The sequence below is a fragment of the Mixophyes fleayi genome, chromosome 8 (assembly GCF_038048845.1).
Source record: "Mixophyes fleayi isolate aMixFle1 chromosome 8, aMixFle1.hap1, whole genome shotgun sequence".
Taxonomy (NCBI): domain Eukaryota; kingdom Metazoa; phylum Chordata; class Amphibia; order Anura; family Limnodynastidae; genus Mixophyes; species Mixophyes fleayi.
This window is the reverse complement of record NC_134409.1, coordinates 139,145,258-139,159,013: the sequence shown is the minus strand read 5'-3', so window position 1 is coordinate 139,159,013 and position 13,756 is coordinate 139,145,258.

Sequence of the window (13,756 nt, the reverse complement as noted above, 5' to 3'; positions counted from 1 at the left end):
ATTTGAATCTGGGTCTATACGTTACTTGCCATTTGCAGACAGATAGAACAAGCTAAAGGATATTCACAATGCATATCTGCAATCTAAAGTAACATCCAAATGCATGGAAAAAAAAATAATTAAATATATTAACAGCGTTATATTATGTATATATTATATATATATATATATATATATATATATTTATATATATGTTATATTATAATGTAATCTTGTAAATTCCGTCATTTAATTCCGATATGTATGCGATTGTTTTTCTTTTCTTTTTGTTGTTTAGTATATTTATATCTTAAAAAATTTCAATAAAAATACTGGATTTTAAATATATTAACAGCTGTTAATATTATAATCATTAATAAAAATAAATGTAAAAAAAAATATCATTTTTCTAACATGAAATACATATATCAGGATGTTATTAATGCCTTCCGTACATAAAATACATGTTTACAGTTTGCCTTAATTGCACATACATGCTCTGGCATACATACGTGTCAGTCATCCTTATCAATTGCCACTTACACCTGTCCTGTAGCTGGTGGAAATGATAGGGCTAAAAAATAAGCACGTACGTGATCTCGACATCGGCCCGCCCTTACTGTACATTGCCTACGTTCGGCTGCCCCATTCCGCCCCCGTTTCTGACCTTCAAAACGTAGGCAGTTGGAAGTGTCAGTTGTGTGCGAACATGAATTTCATGCAGTTGCGTTCACTAGTATAAGTCTTGTGTTCATGCATGCGCAGAGAAATCTTATGCAGGATACAACACGCAAATGCACATTACGTTCTATAATAAACCAGGCCCATTCCCTTTATGTAATATCCTTTATATTATTACAAAGAAAAAAGGTTGACCACAGCACCAGGTAATCACTCACCCTATATGTTATATATAGTATATAATTATATTATTGAAATCCAGCAATTAATAGTCACAAGTGGTGCTCCCCTGCCATGTAAGACTCATAGAGATGTAACAAAGAAATAAAGAAGGGAAAAACATGGATTTTGACCGGGGGCACTCACTGAGTGATAGAATACTGTTTTAAAATGAAATACTTTATTAAATACATATATATATTTTTTTAAACAAGTGTTTATTAACGGTCAAAAAAGAATTAATAGTGCAAAAGGATATATGTTATATCAAACAGAATACATTTAGTACATAGGCTAGTGAGGTAGAATTCTCCGTGTCTCGGAGATAAGATAGCTCAGATTCTAAGGAATAAAGACCGGCATTTTTTATTTTTTTTGTATAAAAGAGAAGAAAGAAAAGAAAAGAAGAAGGAAGAAGAAGAAGAAGATAAGCGAGAAAATGAGAGGTGGAGGGGAAAAAGAAAAGAAGGGGAGCAAGGGGAGTCCCTCCTGAGTAGGAGGCAATGAGAGGGGGGGGGAGAAGGCTACGTAAGGGGAGGGGATACGATTAGGAGAAGGGGGATCGGTATTGAAAATGAGACATCCAGGGGTCCCAAATCTTGTTAAAGATTTGGCTGTGTTTCGTATAATGCTAGTCATGTATTCCATCTTATACATGTGCCATACCCTATTAGTTACTTTATTAAATATTTTCATTAAAAACTTGGCTCCCTAAATGGCCAATGTGCCACCAGTAGCAAAATATTTTAAAACAAAAATTACAGTAATAATAATACAAATTAAGTGATTTAAATGCGTTTCGCATTGTTATGCTTTATTATAATAGATCCTCTTCTTTTTAGCCTTAGATGTCAGATTTTAGCGGCACCACCTCTGGTATATCCAGGATGTGAACCGCTTAGAGTAGCATATAATATTTTTTTTTACTATACTATTGGCTATTTTAAGGATAGCATAGACTCAGTAGCGATAGTATTACATTAGTCCACGAGGTAGGGGATAAGCCCTCAATTGAGGATATTATCCATGTAGAGAGCAGTATTTGTATAGAGCGTTCTGAATTTGGTACAGTGTATATTTAATGGCTCTTTCTCTCTTACTTATTAAATAGTGGATTTTCAGATGTATTATTGACCTAATTGTTGGTTATAAGTAGCTATTATTATTATTATTATTATTATTATCATCTTTTATTTGTTAGGCGCCACAAGGTTTCCGCAGCGCCGCACATAGTACAAACAGTAGACTATACAGGGTATAACAATACAGAACAATAAACAAAAGTACCAATACTCCAGATGCAATAGACACGGAGCAGAAGAACAGGTGAGGAGACAGGAGGGAAGAGGGCCCTGCTCATATGAGCTTACATCCTAAGGGAGTGTAAAACAGACCAGGCACAAGAGGAGCCAGTTGAGGGAATGGGAGAGAGGGGAGAATGAGCGGAGGAGATGGGGGTTAAGTGGATGGTTGGTAGGCTTTGAGAAAGAGGTGAGTTTTTAGCTACACTTGTATTAAATGTAACAGGACATCAAAGGAGATTATGTGGTCTTTATTTAACAAATAATAATCTTATTATTAGGATCTTATAATAATTTTTTCATTGTGAATATTAATTCACCATAAGAATACAGATAACATAGCGAGGCAGGGCAACAGGTACTGCCAATTTTAAATCACTTAATTTGCACTATTATTACTGTCACTTTTGTTTTTGTTAAGCGAAGCCATTAAGCTGAAGGCACTTAAAAGCATTGGTTTATGTATTTCAGGCACTGGTATTGTGCGGTCTATGGACCCTTAATAATAAATAGCTAAACAATTATACAGAATTTGCAGAATAGATGTATGAACTTGACAGGAACTTGCTTTGTGGTTTGCAGTAGATAACAGGCTCGTTCTTCTTTAAGTGGCTATTTTAACATGCTAGCTTGGCAGAAAAAAAACTAAATAGAAAGTAACTTTGATGTAAGCTCACACCCACCTATAGCACTGGAATAAAAGTTTACCGCAGAATAATAAGAAAAGGTTAAAGGAATATGACACCTTTACAGACAATGCTTAAAAATCAGACAAATGTCAAACAATGCTAAAAAATTCCAGACAGCATTTAAAAATATATCTTTGAAAATAGCTTTCTGCTTTTATATGCAATGTTGTTAAATCTCAAATATGATTTGTTGATGATGCTGTACCCCTTATAAGATTTTTCCTTTAAATAAACACGCCAAGAGTCCTCTAATCAGAACGGAATCAAAGCTACTTGGCATCATTAAATCATCAATGAGTCAAAGGGCTAGATTTACTAAGCTGCGGGTTTGAAAAAGTGGGGATGTTGCCTATAGCAACCAATCAGATTCTAGCTTTCATTTATTTAGTACCTTCTACAAAATGACAGGTAGAATCTGATTGGTTGCTATAGGCAACATCCCCACTTTTTCAAACCCGCAGCTTAGTAAATCTAGCCCAAAGTGTCTTTCTGTTCCTCAGTTGACTGATTGCTGATACCTGAATGGTCAACATTGAAGGTGATTATTAGAAGTATCGGTGTACCCCGATACCCCAACAGTATCCAGCCAATAGAATCCATGGGGAGTGGCATAGTCTCTTCATTATACTTCACATGGAATGCTGGGTCTTTTCTTCCCGCACTTTCTCGGATTTTATTATTATTAATTTTTTTTATTTTATTTATAGGGCGCCACTAGGTATCCGTAGCGCCGTACAGGGACAAACAAAGTTACAATACAAAGGTGAGACAGCACGATACAGTAAACAAAATGCACAGTAACTCCTAGATCTCAAAGCACAGCTAGAGGGGCGGGGGAGGGGAGAGGGGAAGGTCCCGCATACGGCGGAGCCCAAGAGGGCACGGAAGGCAGGGAAACCCCCAGAGTGGAGAGGAGGGAGCAAGAGGGAACGTGGAGGAGGAGGGCAAGGTATCTGGAGAGCAAAGTTAAAAGTGGTGAAGACAGGAGGAGAGATGACCCTGCTCAAAAGAGCGTACAGTCTAAGGGGTGGGGTAGACAGACAGAGAGACACGGGGGAGAGAAGGAGGATAAGGGAAGGGGAGTGAAGGTGAAGAGGCAGAAGATCTGGTAGGGAGTTAAGTGGGAGACTGGAAGGCTTTAAGAAAAAGGTGGGTTTTTAGAGATTAGGGCAGGTTCTGATAGAGGTAGGGAGCTTGTTCCAGTGGAGGGGGGCAGCGCGGGCGAAGTCTTGGATACGCGCGTGGGAGGAGGTGATCAGGGGGGAAGAGAGGCGACGGTCATTGGCTGATCGGAGAGGGCGGGAAGGAGCATGAATAAAGAGGAGGGTGGAGATGTAGGGTGCAGTGGAGTTGGCGAGGGCCTTGTATGTAAGAGTGAGAAGCTTGAAGAGGATTCTGTAGGGGAAGGGGAGCCAGTGAAGGGATAGGTAGAGGGGGGAGACAGAAGAGGAGCGGCGAGAAAGGAAGATAAGCCTAGCGGCTGCGTTAAGAACAGATCGAAGGGGAGCGAGATGAGATTGGGGCAGGTCAGTATGAAGGAGCTTCCTGGAGGATAAGATAGGATTTGTTATCTTTATATCTTTTTTATTTTATTAAAGCGTATATTTTACTTCTCCTTTCCTTTTTATTTTCTCATATTCCCTCTCCTTATATTTTCTGTCAATTTTTCTCTTCTTTCTGTCCTACCTCATTCCTCCCTTTACTTCCTCCCATTCTCTTCCCCTCATCTTCCCTTCTCGTATATTCCTTCACCCCCTCTCTTTCATCTTATTCCGCCCCCCCCTTTGTCTCCTTTTTCACCTCCTTTGCTTTGAAGCTCCTCGGTGCTGATATCGCTGGAAGGATGCCTAGACCAAAGAGGTTTGCAGCACCCCCAGCGCACCTCTCGGATGGGTCACAGCTCCTGTCAGGGAGTCTGCGCCTGTCCTCTAACCCGAGCCCTACAGTTGATATGGTCTATTAAGTGCCATATTGATTATTGCCAGTCGTATGCTTGGGTCCAGGTGTTATCCCATAGTTCATCGGGTATTTTAAGGCAAACCTTATATTATGGGCATGCTTGGTCGTTATTCATTTAACAGAAGTGTTTATATGCCTTATAAATCCTTAAGATGATCAATTCTCTCTGTCTCTGGTTTACAGGCCAGAAGACACAGATTTGGATAATGGGTCATTGCTTTGATTCCTAGCAAATTCAGGACACAGCAATTTCAGTAAAAAACAAAGTGTCTTTATTTAGGCAATATATGTGGAGAAGAATTTAGTTTGTGGAATATGCAGATTTTAGGTAGCAGAATAAACAGGTAGACTCAAATACACAATTATGAACAGGTGTGATGAATGGCAGGAATAGTCCACAGAAGCAACAGGTTCCAAGCTATGTTAAATACAGTTTAAATGCAGAGACAAGTATAATGAATTACCCAATTCCCAGGAGGCACAAGGCTCCAGACAAAGGAGGCAGGGGTCAGGATTCCAGATTGCCAGAGGCCCGAGGCAGTCCAGGGAAGCAGACAGACTAGCTGAGTCCAGTGACCAGGCAGGGGTCAAGGCAAAAAGAGTTCAAGCAGAATCCAATAGCCATTCAGAGGTCAGGGTCACAAGCAACTAAGCATAGTCCAGCAATCAGGCAGTGAGTCACACCAGGAGATCAGACAGCAGCAAAGCAAAACAAGCAGCAGCCAGGTAAAAACAATGAACTGCACAGAGCACAGATTGAGGCATGTATTAGAAGCTGTGAGACAGGTGCAGTTCTAATCAGAAAAAAAGATTAACTCCTACAGGCATGGTGTAAAGTTCAGGGGCAGAACAGCAGCACCTCTGTTGGATTTGAGGTACTGCTGCCACATACAAAGTATAGGCAGAGTCGTAACAGACATTCATTTGTTTATTGGGCTTTCATCAGTTGGCAAGCGACTGGTCAAATTTCCATGCCTGGTTTATATTAGATGGAATGGGAAGAGGGGGTTATGTTGGCCATCCCTTTTACCTTGACTGGAGGACGAAATATCAAAATCACAGCCTCCTGATATCCTAGTTTTGCACCTTGGAGGTAACAATGTGGGTAGGTCTAAATCGTTGGCGCTGATTACTAACATCAGAGAAGATTTGTGTGCTGTACATGGCCAAAGGTAATTTTATATTGGTTTAATATAGTTCCTCGCCTGTCTTGGAGGTTTCCCATCTGGCCTTCCATTTTGACCAAATTGTTGCATAAAATCAATAGTTTCACTGGACGGGTGGTTAGAGAATTAGGGGGCATGGATATTTTCCGCTCATCTATTAAGACCGACAGAGCACACTTATTTCGGCCTGATGGTGTTCACTTGAATCAAGAGGGTATAGTTTTGTTTATTCAGGAGATTTATGATTAATTAGGTTTGCTAGTCAGAGCTCGTGGTGGCGGGCTGGGAACCCATTAAAGGGTACCAGCTGTGGGTAGGAGAGCCGTGCAGTCAGCAACTAATCACAACGGTGCTTATGCTAGTTGGCTGCACGTCACTGCCCCTTTCGAAGTAACATCACTCTTGATCATTGGGCGTGGAGGATCCCTTGGCGTGCATTGCGTGGCCGTCAATGTCGAGTCCAGAATGGAGTAGTCATGCTGATGCCTGATTTAGCACCGGCCAATGTTAAGGGATTATTCCTTGGTTTCGTTTCAATGCAATCTTGGCATCGCACTATTTGGTTAAATGATTGGTTGTTAGCTGACTGCGCTTGCTCTCGCCACCACCATTCTTAATTTTCAACTAATTTGTTATTAATAAAACTGCGACCTTTTGCCAAAAGTTAACACGTGTCCTTGTGTTTATTTGGTTTTATTAAGGCTTTGCTTATAGCATACGAAGGTTAGTAAGGAGCGTAAAGGGAAGACATTAACCAAATGCATTTTATAAATATTTCGCTACTGGTGGCATATTGGCCATTTAGGGAACCAAGTTTTTAATAAAAATATTTAATAAAGTATTTCATTTTAAAACAGTATTCTATCACTCAATGAGTGCCCCCAGTTAAAATCCATGTTTTTCCCCTTCTTTTTTTTACATTCTTAAATCCTTTATATTATGTAAGAATAGGAGGATATGACACTGCTTTGAATATTACACTAAGCTTCTCACATCTATTTTGGTTGCATAAATATATTAATTACGGCTATTAAAAGTTATATTTTAACAGCAATAAATTAGTATTTATGTTCTATCATTCACTGTTTGATTATTTGATAAGTTATTAGATCAGGAAGACGTCAGAGTCTGCCATCCTTGACATCAACCTTTATGTTTGAGTTCTGTACTGTGTTCGTTACACTCACAATTAACACTGTAAACACACTATTCTGTCTTATGGATTCAAAATCACTTTACATTATAATATTACAGTCTAACTAGAGTAATGTGCTTAACAGTGTGTATGTGTTGTGTACTGCAATTGTTGAATTCACAACTAACACTACAAACACACTATTCTGTCTTGTGAATATCACACCTGTGAAAATCAAGAGTAAAACATGATTTGACATTGATTTTGTTTTTGGAGACAATGAACAACGCTATACCTGGACTGCGTCATGTAAGATATTTCTTTGCTTATCTTTAATTTTATGTTCCATTATTAAATAGTAAAGTAGTATTATTAATTTTAGTCTTCAACACTGTATAAACACTAATTTGTCTTATGTATTTGAAAATTTATATTACAATTCTACTGGCTAAGCTTAGGTGCCTGGTGTTATAATGCTACTGTCCAACTAGAGCAATGTGCTTAACAGTGTGTATGAGATGTGTACTGCGATTGTCACATTCATAACTAACACTATAAACACACTATTCTGTCATGTGGATATGAAACTTCTTTCTAAACTACTGATATTGTATACTACTGTCCAACTAAGGTAATGTGCTTAACAGTGTGTATAAGTACTGCAATTTTCACATTCACATTTAACATTGTAAACACAGGTTTTAATTTTGAGAAAATGGACAACGCTATACCTGGACTGCGTCATGTAAGAAATTTCTTTGCTGCTCTTTACAGCAGAACTGTTAAGTTACATTATTAGAGAATAAAGTAGTATTATTTATATCCTTATCAAAACCATATCACCAAGTTATGTTTTAAATTTCAGAAACATATTTTAAAATATAAGTAAATTACTGTATGCTTTTTCTGGTAGTTACCTCAAAATGTTACACTTTATTTATACACTTGCATTTACAACTCAGCTTTGTCAAAAACTAGTACACTTATAAATCTAGTGTCTGTAATTGCAAATAGAGGAGTATTATTTCCATTGGGCCGCCCCCTGTTTGCTTAGATAGGAGGAATGAATAAGAAGCCGACATTTCGCAAAGAGAACTGCGACTGACGTAAGCACGCCCACACGTACTCGCAGAACCAAGGACACAGTTGAATACTTTATAATATTAAGAGGTTGAGCTAAGAAGGAAAATGAGGTCTGCTACTTTAGCACGTAGAGAGCACTGTGTATTGGCGGAGGTCATGGATTGCATGCCCAGTGGGAGAAACGTGACTAATGAAATGAAGCTGTGGCCCTACAGAATGGTTCGCCACTTCATATGGCTGCAATTCCACCGCCGCAGGTCTGTAGTACAACTGCAGCGGCGGTGGAGTAATTTACGGTGGCGCAAACCACAGCTCTTGGAGGATCTCGATGTCAGTTCACCTTATTATATGACTACCTTTAGGTAACTGTGCAACAGGGAGAACGTTTTTCAAGAAACTAATGTGTTCTGCTTATTCAAACAGACCGTCAGAGCCGTGGTGCCTCAGTGGCCAGAGTTGAGGTGGAGGCAGAGGAAGAGGAGGAGGTGCTTCAGTGGCCAGAGTTGAGGTGGAGGCAGAGGAAGAGGAGGAGGTGCCTCAGTGGCCAGAGTTGAGGTGGAGGCAGAGGGGGAATCCGAGGATGCTGCAGACACCCAAGGCGCGGATGCCTTGGTAGATGGAAAGTATTGACATAAAAGGATTGACATAATTTTCTAACATTTAGACGACCATTGTACAGTTTAAAAAACATTATTTCACACATGGTCAATTAAAGGAGACAGACTTAAAAATGTCACAGGTTTCCATCATTATGGTCATACAAAGTATTTATGGAAAATACACTCTCCACCCCTCCCCCCCTCCCTCTTCCATGGGCACAACAGAAATGAGTATATATATAAATCTGCAACCAAAAGCCTTAGGCCTCTTGCCCCTAATGTATTTTGCATTCTATTAGACACTGCTGTAATTTGAACGTTAGGTAACAGTACAGGTCTCTGCTAACTTTTGTGTTTTCGACATTCGATAATCAAGTAATCCAATTTTTTTTGCTGTTTTGTTTATTTTTTATTTTCAGTTCCTGAATACACGTCCATCAGGTTGCGGCAGCCGCCTTCACCGAGTCAAATATATGCCCGCATCAGGTGAAATAACAAAAAAATTCATAAATATCAAAAAAATTGCAAAAGATTTAAAAATATTAGATTACCTGTATGGTTAATATTTTTTTTTTTTGGTATTATAGGTTTCTGTTAATATATTAGTTCAAACACAATCATTGGTGTGTGTGACTTTATTAATGTGGTACATTTGCACAACATGTGGGTATTAGGGCATAAGCGAATGTAGATGTCCCAAAAAAAAATAATAATTAAATATTTAAGGTCTTTTGTTTTCTTACTACAACATCATCATTTGCAACATTTATTTATATAGCACCACTAATTCTGCCTCACTGTACAGAGAAGGCCTTACTATCCCAACAGAGATTGCAATGTCAAAGTTATAACACAAACAGACTGGGGTCAATTTGTTACCAGCAAACGAAGCTACTAGTATGACTTTGGGAGGAAAGACACACTAACATGTGGAGAACACTAACATGTGGAGAACACTAACATGTGGAGAACACTAACATGTGGAGAACACTAACTCCACATAAGGCAGGAAACAAACTCATGACCCCAGCACTGGAAGGCAGAGGTGCTACACACTAGGCCACCAAAATGCTATTAAGACAGCCCCCCTCTCTTCCCTCATATTACACAATATATTAAGACCCCGCCACTCCATCACGCATTACAGCAACATATACCCCTCTTCACTCATATACTATAGTAGGCCCCCCTCACTATAGTTTGGTATAGGCAGCCCCCTCCCTACAGTTTCTATGACAGACCCCCTCTCCCTCTCTATAGTTTTATATGACAGCCCTCTGTTGGGTTTCTTGTTTCTAGGCTACCACGGAGATTCAGAAAGTGTCATCCTGATTGTTTTTACCACAGAGGTCTTGGTACAGTTTTCTCCTCATTTATAATTTGTATATTTTATTTTATTTTCATTATTTATGCTTTGTTATATTTGTATATATTTATTTTGTATTAGTTATTTGGAGTTATCTGGTGTGTTTGCTTTCTCTATTCACATACAGGTGTGTTAGTGGGAAGTGTTTACACCTGTTTAGGTGCCATTTTAACTTTATTTGCTGGCTCTTTGCTATTAGTAAATGTTTGTCAGTCCTTCCTAAAGGTGCCAGAAGGGCCATTGGGCATATTTTTTTCTGGCATACACTACTATGGGCTATACTCCAAATTATCACCTCAAGATGAGTATGCTGCTAAGTTTATATATTTGACTTCTTGGAAAAATGTTATAGTGGAGTTAATTTATTTTGATATTTAGTGCAATAAATCCTTTTTGTATGGACTACTGGTCTTCATGTTTTACTTGGATGAAGTATACCGGGGCCCATGCAGATAATGGGGCCAGCTGCTTAACAGATGCAGAGGGTCGGAACTAGCAAGCTCTTGACCCCCTTCCCTCCTCCCCTCCTCTCTGCTTCCCTGCACTGGGGCCCACAACTCGCTAGTTCCGCTTCTGCTCGTATATTTATCCTTATGTGATTTCAATTGTGTGACATGGAAAAAATAGAGTAGTTATTGTTTTATAAGCAATGATGTATAATACAAATCCTTAATAAAATAATCACATGTCGATGTGTCTTCTTTGTTCTCTGCCATCTGGTCAATAAAGTTTATATCCAGACATAGAATGTATGCTTCATTACTATGCATCTGCATCCACATGTGTAGTGATCATAGAGGAATTACAGTTATAAGGATTAACCTATAACATAACTGGGGGGAATAAGGCCTAATCATAACTGCAGTGTAAATGTGGTATAGCAAATGAATCCATTGATAAATTGATCTACTAAGGTGTTAAATGTGAAGTCAGAGAGTATGTTGTGTTTATTTGGTGGCTCTGCACATCCCGGCGTTAGAAGTTTGGTATCAATAGATGGGTAAATTCATAGGAGATCTATTAATAATAAAATTGGGTCTGTGTGATGCTCCACAGAATAGTTAGGTCACTTAGTAGAATTGGGTATTAAATCAGGCAATATACCAACCATGGGTGTAAACAGTGTTATAGAGCACAGCCCTGGAGGTGGGGAAAGGTGTGAAAGTGTCTTTAAAAAGATGAGAACAGCTACAAGAAATTGTCAGTCTATTGGGAAAATCAACCCACATTGATAAACTGTCCATCTTCCAAGCCAATTTCCCATGGCACAGATTATACAACTCATGTAGGTTATATTCTGAAACTTTGTCTTTTATTTTTAAATATGTTTTGGTTTTATATGTCAATTGTTTATCTATTTGTTTTTATATCTGAACGCCCTGTACCTTTGCGTATTAAATCTATAAATGTAATAAGTTGCGTCCTTGATACTCTAACGAATTCATTAGCCAGTTAAGAAGAATATAGCTTGACCAAGTTAACCCTTTAAATGCCGGTGTGTGATTTGTTTATACATTTGACTAACAAGTCTAGTGTGTGCTTGCATTTACATTTGTGTAACAGTCTGGAGGTGTTGAAGAGTTAACCCTTTGATTGCTGGTGTGGGCCTTGCTAACCTGTGGGTAGCCAGAAGCCTTGTGTTTCTAGTGTGGGAGCATATATCGGGGTCCTATTGCCCTTATTCAATAGGAGAGGGACAAACCTGAAGTGTGTGGGCGTGTGAAATCGCTGTTGTGGGGGCAATAAGTAGGTCTATAACCTGTGTGATAGGTAAGAGTAACAATCACATTCTCCCTCCTATGGGGATCTACAGATCAAACACCACTTCTCTTTCCTATATGTGAAACCAACATAGGTGCACAAACCGTTCTATACACAGCAGATAAACACTGTAATTGTACCTATTTCAATACATAAAGCATCTTCCAAAGCGAGCTTTAAAAATACATGATCCTATAAATCTTTTTTTTTTTTTGCAAACTGTTGAATCTCTTTTATAAGTTGCTTTTATGTTGTAAAAGTAAATATTCTGTAATTTTGTAATATTGTATCTCTCTGGGTCCTGTCTGTTTATTGCACCCACCTGGTTAACTAAAATAAATAAACATAATATGATTTAAAATATTGTCCCTATCAATTTTTCCTACAGCTACCCGGATAGTTGTTGGTCATAGAGACGTTCCAGTGTGTCAAACTATTAATTTGGGCATGTTTGCTTAGATCTTTATTTGAAATTTGGGCACTGGCGCATTGAAGCTTCTCTGTTCCTACATGAAGTAATTCTCCATCACGAAGTAGCAACAAATGAATGAATTTCATCAATTACTTTTGCTATGTGTGAGTCCACCAAGTGAGCAGTACGGGTAATGCTAATACATGCAAACAGTATTACACATATCAGGATGTTACATTATCATAACATGATGCAACATGGTAATATGTGGACGGTGCCATGCATCCAAAATCGTGATGCACAGGATTATTATTATTTATTATTAATCTTTATTTATAGGGCGCCACAATGTACCCGCAGCGCCGTACAGAGTACATACAGTGGACCATACAGGGTAGAACCATACAGAACAATAAACAAAAAATACCAGAACTTCAAAGCCCCCAACATAGCATACACATTGAGGAAGGAGAAGAAGAATAGGTATAGAGACAGGAAGCAAGAGGGCCCTGTCCCTGAGAGCTTACATCCTAAAGGGAGGGGAAACAGACAGGATGTCAAGTTAATACTTGCTACATCTATAGGTAGATGTTCTCATACTATGAAATGTTTTCTTGATTATAATCACAATTGATAAATGAAGGTAGAAACAGGACTTCATATTTTTTTACAAAAGAAAATATGTTTACAACAAATAACAGAGTTCTTAAATATGTTCATTTTTGCATGTTTGTTTTGCTATTAATGGAATTTCATTTTAATTACTTTATTTTTAATATTTTAATATGTTTTGAAATGTACTTGAATTACAGTATAGGGTCCCATCACCACTGGAGACTTGCATCCTAGGATCTTAATGGAGGAAACTGAATGAGCTTTTCTTCACCTACTAGTGATATCAAAATGACTTTCACATTTTGAACTCCTTATATAGGTTCTTCAGTCTCAATAGAAATCATTGATTCCTCATTTTTAAGTTTCAGAAACCAATGATAAATTTGGACAGTAGATGGCAGTCATACTCTAAGTATGAAATGTGAACTGTATGTGCTATTAAATTGTAGAGTTGAGATATATATATATATATATATATATATATATATATATATATATATAGTGCTTATCTTATAGTAATACAAAAGGCAATGCATAGCCTATTTCAGACTAGTTTAAGTGATCTAATATAAATTTAATTATGATCTATATCTAGCACCATTGGCTGGGAATGGGAAAGCATGTCTCCATGTCTATGTCTTCAACAAGGGTTTAAAAAAGATACATTATCTCACACATTCAGTGACAAAATATCAGTGTTAACATAACATATGTAATAAAACTAATATGTGTGCTGTAATGATTTAATTATACATAAAGCAAGTCTTGTACTATAGATACAAGCTTAATAG